This window comes from Apodemus sylvaticus, chromosome 9 (genome assembly GCF_947179515.1).
Source record: "Apodemus sylvaticus chromosome 9, mApoSyl1.1, whole genome shotgun sequence".
NCBI lineage: Eukaryota > Metazoa > Chordata > Mammalia > Rodentia > Muridae > Apodemus > Apodemus sylvaticus.
This window is the reverse complement of record NC_067480.1, coordinates 22,970,705-22,976,704: the sequence shown is the minus strand read 5'-3', so window position 1 is coordinate 22,976,704 and position 6,000 is coordinate 22,970,705.

The following is a 6,000-nucleotide window of genomic DNA, read 5'->3' as shown; positions in this document are numbered from 1 at the left end:
AGGGTAAAACCACGGCTAATTAACAGCCAAAGATGCGAAGCGAAGCAGGCAGTAGGCTGAGCTGCAACAGCAGCAGAGCAAATAGGCTGGGAGCAGAGCCTGTGACAGTGGCCACAACAACAGGAGGAAACCAAACAACTGAAGACAGGAACCAGCGCCAGAACAGGAGGAGGGACAGCAGTGTGGAAGAGAGAGATGCAGCTGATGACGAGGTGACAAAGAGCCAGAGAACAGACCGGGAGCATCTGGACAGCTGTCAAGTCTTTAGGGTGGAGGGTCTCAAAGAGCCCAGGCCTGAGAAATCTAACACTGGCCGCCAAAGAACCCTATCTCAGGCCAACACCATGGCTAAAGGTCCTGATATCCGAGGTCTGCACAGGAGCACTGTAAGGCTAGAAAGAGCCACCTACAATGGCTCTCCCAAGGGCCTGTTGCCACTCTCCCCTGCTGCCAGGTATCAAGGGACACAAAAGCTTGCAAGGTCAACATTGAGCCCTTTCTCCTTGCTGAACCCAAGTCAGCTGACCCGTAAGTAACACCAAAAGTCACCACAGCCTCCGACTGTCAGAGCTCGGCAACCATCCTCTCGGATGCTATTCTTTTTTTCTTCCTTTCCGTCACTAAATTTCTTTCTAATCCATTCCATCTCCTTCCTGGATTCGTGGAGGAACCACATTGCAGATTTCCAGTCTTGTTATTTCTATATGGTTCTGTTCATGGGCTGCTAAATCTCTCCTGAAATCCACTTATCGACCGGCTGCGTATACATTTCTCTTACAGATTTTTGTTATTGTTGTTGTTGTTGTTGTACTGAATGTAATATTTCAAATTCCTTCTCCAGTAATTGTAGCCATGCGGTTTATAGATCTGTTTCCTTTGCTTTGTTCCTGGTTTTGATTTTGCTCTTACAGTGCCAAAGATGGAACCCCAGGCCCGGCACCTGCTGGGCCATCGCTCTGCCACGCCCTGGGTTGTTTTTCTTGCTCCTGGTCTCATTTTTCCTGCCCTTCACTTCCATGCTAATGCCCCTGCCCAATGTTGTCGTCAAGAAGGCACAAAGGAGCTGCCCAAGCCGCTTTGTTTTTCTCTTCCCTTTACCTCCAAACCTTGCGCCTTTGCCTTGAAGTCCTGTTTGCAGGACACCTAAAGAGCAGGGGCCAACCCCCAGCAAGAGGCTTGCTGAATGACAGTCAAAGAATAAGAAGGCATAGTCTGTATTGTGTATTCGTGCCCACGGGCACCTGCTCAGGTCAGTGTTGACTTAATTGTAAAAAGAACCTCACAGCAATCCAAGACATCCCTCTATTGTTGCAGGAGTCACACCTTCACCTTCCGGTAGCGACTACCCCATGCAACTGAATGCAGAAAGCAACCCTAAGAGGGAAATGAGCTCCCGGCAACCAAATCCACCTTCATCCGAAATCCTCAAGGAAATAACTTCTGGACAGATGTTGCTTAGAATCCTTAATTTATAAACCTGAAAGAAAAGAAGAAAAAAAAATCAATTCACTGAAACCTCTCAGAGACAGGAAGTGAGCAGGGGCAAGCTTTCCAGTGTGCACAGCACTGGTCCAGCCCCCACAGAAAGTACACCAGCAGACCCATCATATGCAGGCCTGGCAAGGGAGTGGGCACGTGGCACTTCCACAAGCTGCGGCTCCCGCACCAGGGCAGCTGTTTGCTGAGAGGCACACAGGAATGTCCATCACTGGGCTCCGGCAACAATACAGCCTTTGACTCAGCAGTTGCCCAGGAAGGAGCGGCACTCATCTGTGGTCACGCTCTGAAGCGCATCCGGAGGGGCCAGCGGGCACAGTGACTCAGTCCTCTGGTTCTATTGTTGCTCCTAGCTTCCCTAATGCTGACTGCAGCACTGCTCGCCCTCACACCAGCCTGACAAAGCTTGCATTTGTGAACTCCTTTTGGAAACTCCAGGCAGGGTGCATTGTGGGAGTTCAATCCAGCTGGGTCACAGTCATCACCTGGGAACTAGATGGAGGGATGGATGATGGTCTGAGCCTGGAGTTTGCAGGCATGGCCACAGGGAGCCAGGAGTGGGCCTTCTCAAATACCTGCAACCCTCCCAAACATGGAGGGTGGGTGAAAAGAGCCACACTCACTCCTGAATAGTCAGGGCTGCTGTGCCCACAGGCACATGGAGGACAGATGTGGACCCTAGGGCTCCTCCAAGAATGAGGCTCACAGTCAAGGTCATAGGAGCCACACAGAGCTGAGGGAAGAAGGTGGCATAAAGGAAGCACAAAGGGAAATGCTTTCCTTTCCATTTCCCTGTGTGCGCATTTACTAAACCAGCGGTAAAATCCCCACAAACGGAATTGCTTTTGCCTCATAGCCAGAAGGCCAGAAGCCTGAGATCAAGGTGTCTGGAAACTCTGAGGAGTGGCCACCTTTCTCCCTAGAGACTGTCAGCCACCCTGGTACCCTTGACTTGTCAAAACAGCATTGTAACCTCAACCTTCACCGTCACACAGCTTCTCTCTGTGCTGGTGTCTGTCCCCAAACTTTCCCTCTTATGATACCACCAGTCCTACTCAATTAGGGCCACCCTAGTGACTGCATCATTACTTAGTTACCTCTGAAAAGCCCCTACTTTAGGTCCTGGTCACATTCTAAGGGACACATGTTAGGAATTCAAATAAGATCATCTTGGGGAGACACAATTCCATTTATAAATATTCATGATGTGTTCAATATTCATGAGAAGATGAACCCATGTGCACAATCCCCAAGGGCCTGTCCTCTGAGGGTTTGTGTTCTGGAGAGGAAGGCTTTACATTTCTCAGAACCTGTCCTGAGTTGCAGAATATCTTCCAAATCCATGCCCAAGGGAACCCTTGGGGGAAAAAAATCCAGGTGAGGTATTTACTCCTGAATTCTCAGGACTCAGAAAGCTGGGATATTGCTATGAGTTTGAGGCTAGCATGGGCTACATAGTGAGTTCTCAGCAAACCTAGGCTACAATGTGAGACCTTATCTCAAAAAAGCAGAGCTAAGAATGATTGTTTGCACATGTAACCCCAGTACTTGCGGGGGCCGAGGCAGGAAGATTTCCATGACTTTGATGACAAACTGGGAAGAAGAGATGCTTTTCAAATGATGACACCTGGAGCTTGGGTGAAAGAGGAAGAAGCCCTTGCCCTGTTCCCAGGGCATTCAGAAAATGGCTGTTGAATTTGGAAGTGAGTGAACAGGTGGGTGCATGAAAACAAATCAAGAGTTAGAATTCCCATTGAAGATTGCATTGCCTGACACAGAGCTGAGTGAATCTAGGAGGGAGTGTGTGGGTTAATGAATGACCCTTCATGCACTGCCAGCCCACTCATTCCCCAGTCACTAAGAGACAACAAATCAGTCTCTTGACCCCAAGGAAGAAGCGGACTTACTACACACACACACACACATCAGTGTGTTCTTTTCTTATTTAGGAACTCATATGCCTTCATTGTCTTATCTGGCTTGTTGAAGGACCACCTTCTTCTCTGGAGTCAAGCCTGGTGCTCCTCATCCACCCTAGCTCTGCTCCAAGGCCAGCAGCTCTCTGCCTGAAAGGACATCTCTTTGGCACTCCTTCAGAGCAGCCTCAGCACTAGGCAGGTGTCAGGCTGAGCAAGGATCCTGACATGTTTTCTTGACAAGGCCAATACCTGATCTGGATGCAAGGTTTTAGGAATGCCACTGTAAAGAAGAAAAGCTAGGTACAATGAACCAAGTAAACCCAAGACTGCAGTGTACATCCCCCTGCCTCAGAGTCTACCTGACCTTCTCCCCAGCAAGGGCTCATTTCCAATTCTCTCTCTCTCTCTCTCTCTCTCTCTCTCTCTATATATATATATATATATATATATATATATATGTGTGTGTGTGTGTGTGTGTGTGTGTGTGTGTAGTACGTATATGTGTATATATATGTATATGCTTCAATACCTTGAGACACACTGAAGACAGGTATGTGCCCTGCTTACCCCAGACCCTCTGCTGTGCAGTTAGTGTTCGGGGCTCTGGGTCATGGGAGATGTGCCAGGATTCTTTTTATCAGATTCTATGTTAGTTCAGCATTAAAGAATGAGTCTTCCTTCCTCTTCAAGCACCTTAAAACAAGAATGAACCCAGATATGAAGTCTCCACTTCTTTCCCTGTGCCTTTCATGTGCCTGTCACCTGTGGTTTGTGACCTGTGAGTTGTCATTCATATGTGTCTGATGTCTATCCATTTTCTGTCCCCAACAAAGGGGGTTGCTCTGTATTCACTGAACAACATAGAACGCATTACATAAGGGAGGATGAATTCTCCTTCTACAGACATCCTGTTCAGTCACACAAGGGGGGAGGCCATTTTACTGACCCCCAACTGACACAGAAAAGCACTCAAAATTAGAAACAAATGTTCCCAGCCTATTTCCAGCCTTTATGGAATACATATTAATACATTTTAAGGTTCCTTTTAACTTATTTTCTGCTTTCAGCAAATGCTTACCACAACACACACACACACACACACACACACACACACACACACACACACACGCATAGTAGGTTTGGCTACATTATTTTCTTAAATACAAGTTAAACAGACCCAGTACATGGTTTTAAATGATTTTCAGGCATATTGTGAGCTTGGTCTCTAGATTTGGCAAACATTCCATTTCTAAAGGCATGAGATATTTTCAGATAATTCTACTCCCACATGATCTCCTCCGTGATCCCACCTTGCATTTTGTCATGTTCTATGGTGAGAAAAGCCTTCTGCATCAAAGAACCCCCATGACCTTCCCTCTACTCTGAGTCATTCTAAATTTGATAAAGCACAGCCGATTTTATAAACTGTTCTGAGTCTGGAGATGTCACTATAAGAATTTTCAATTTGAACATCCCATACAAAAAAATAACTGACAAGCTATTCTTCTTTTATTAAAAGATCTGTCTATCTATCTATCTATCTATCTATCTATCTATCCTATATATGTGCAGTGCCCAAGGAAGTCAGAAGAAGAATCAGAACCCCTGAAACTGGAGATATAGACAGTTGTGACCCCCCCCCCCCACACACACACCATATGGGTGCTGGGAGCAAGAACACAGGTCCTTTGTGAGAGCAGGCAGTGCTCTTAACTGCTGAGCCATCTCTCCAGCCCTAGGAGCTATTTTTTTGTTGTGTTCTTAAAATAGCTTGGATGCTGGTGTGGAATGCTTCACCCCGGACCTTCCCTGGAGTTAGGCTGAGTGAAACCAGTCAGAGCAAGGCTCTCAGAGTGGTTGCATTGTCAGCACTATCTTAATGTGGGGAAATTTCCAGTGATTTTTCTCACACACAGAAAAGTCTCCAGGGCATTATTCAGTGAACAAAAATACTTGATGAAATGTTTGTGCTATTTTAAAATTGCCAAATCAAGGACATGACGTGCTTTAAAAGTCCCTGCCAAAAATATGAGAAGCATCTTCCAGACCCAGAAAAGAGAGTTGAAACATCTCTGCTCCATTGTGGAGGACGGGGCTGTGTGACTGATAAGGATGATAAGGATGGTGCCTTGCACATAAATACTGTGACACCCCGGGCACAGTTTCACTGGTGATAGGTACCCAGACACCTTGGAGGAATGATGGGTTTGTATCCAGATGTGCAGGTATGTGTGAATTCTCTAAGGATGGAGAGGAGCCAGTCCACAACAGGGGTCCTTGTGTGTGTGTGTGTGTGTGTGTGTGTGTGTGTGTGGTACCCCCTGGGATAACTAGCAAAGCAGCCATGCTAGAACCCATCATTGTCTATCTTACTATGTCTGTTGCTAGTGAAAAGGTCTTGTGTATTCTACATTGCATTCTGTCTGTTAACAGTTGGTTGGTCTCAGCTTCTTGTTGCTGTGACTCGAACAGCCACAGACATTCTGGTGTGTGTCCTCTGGGACAGAGTTTCTTCTGTCTTGGGTAAATTCTTAGGAGTAGAAAGGATGCATCACATGGCAGTTTATGTGTGATTGCACTGTCA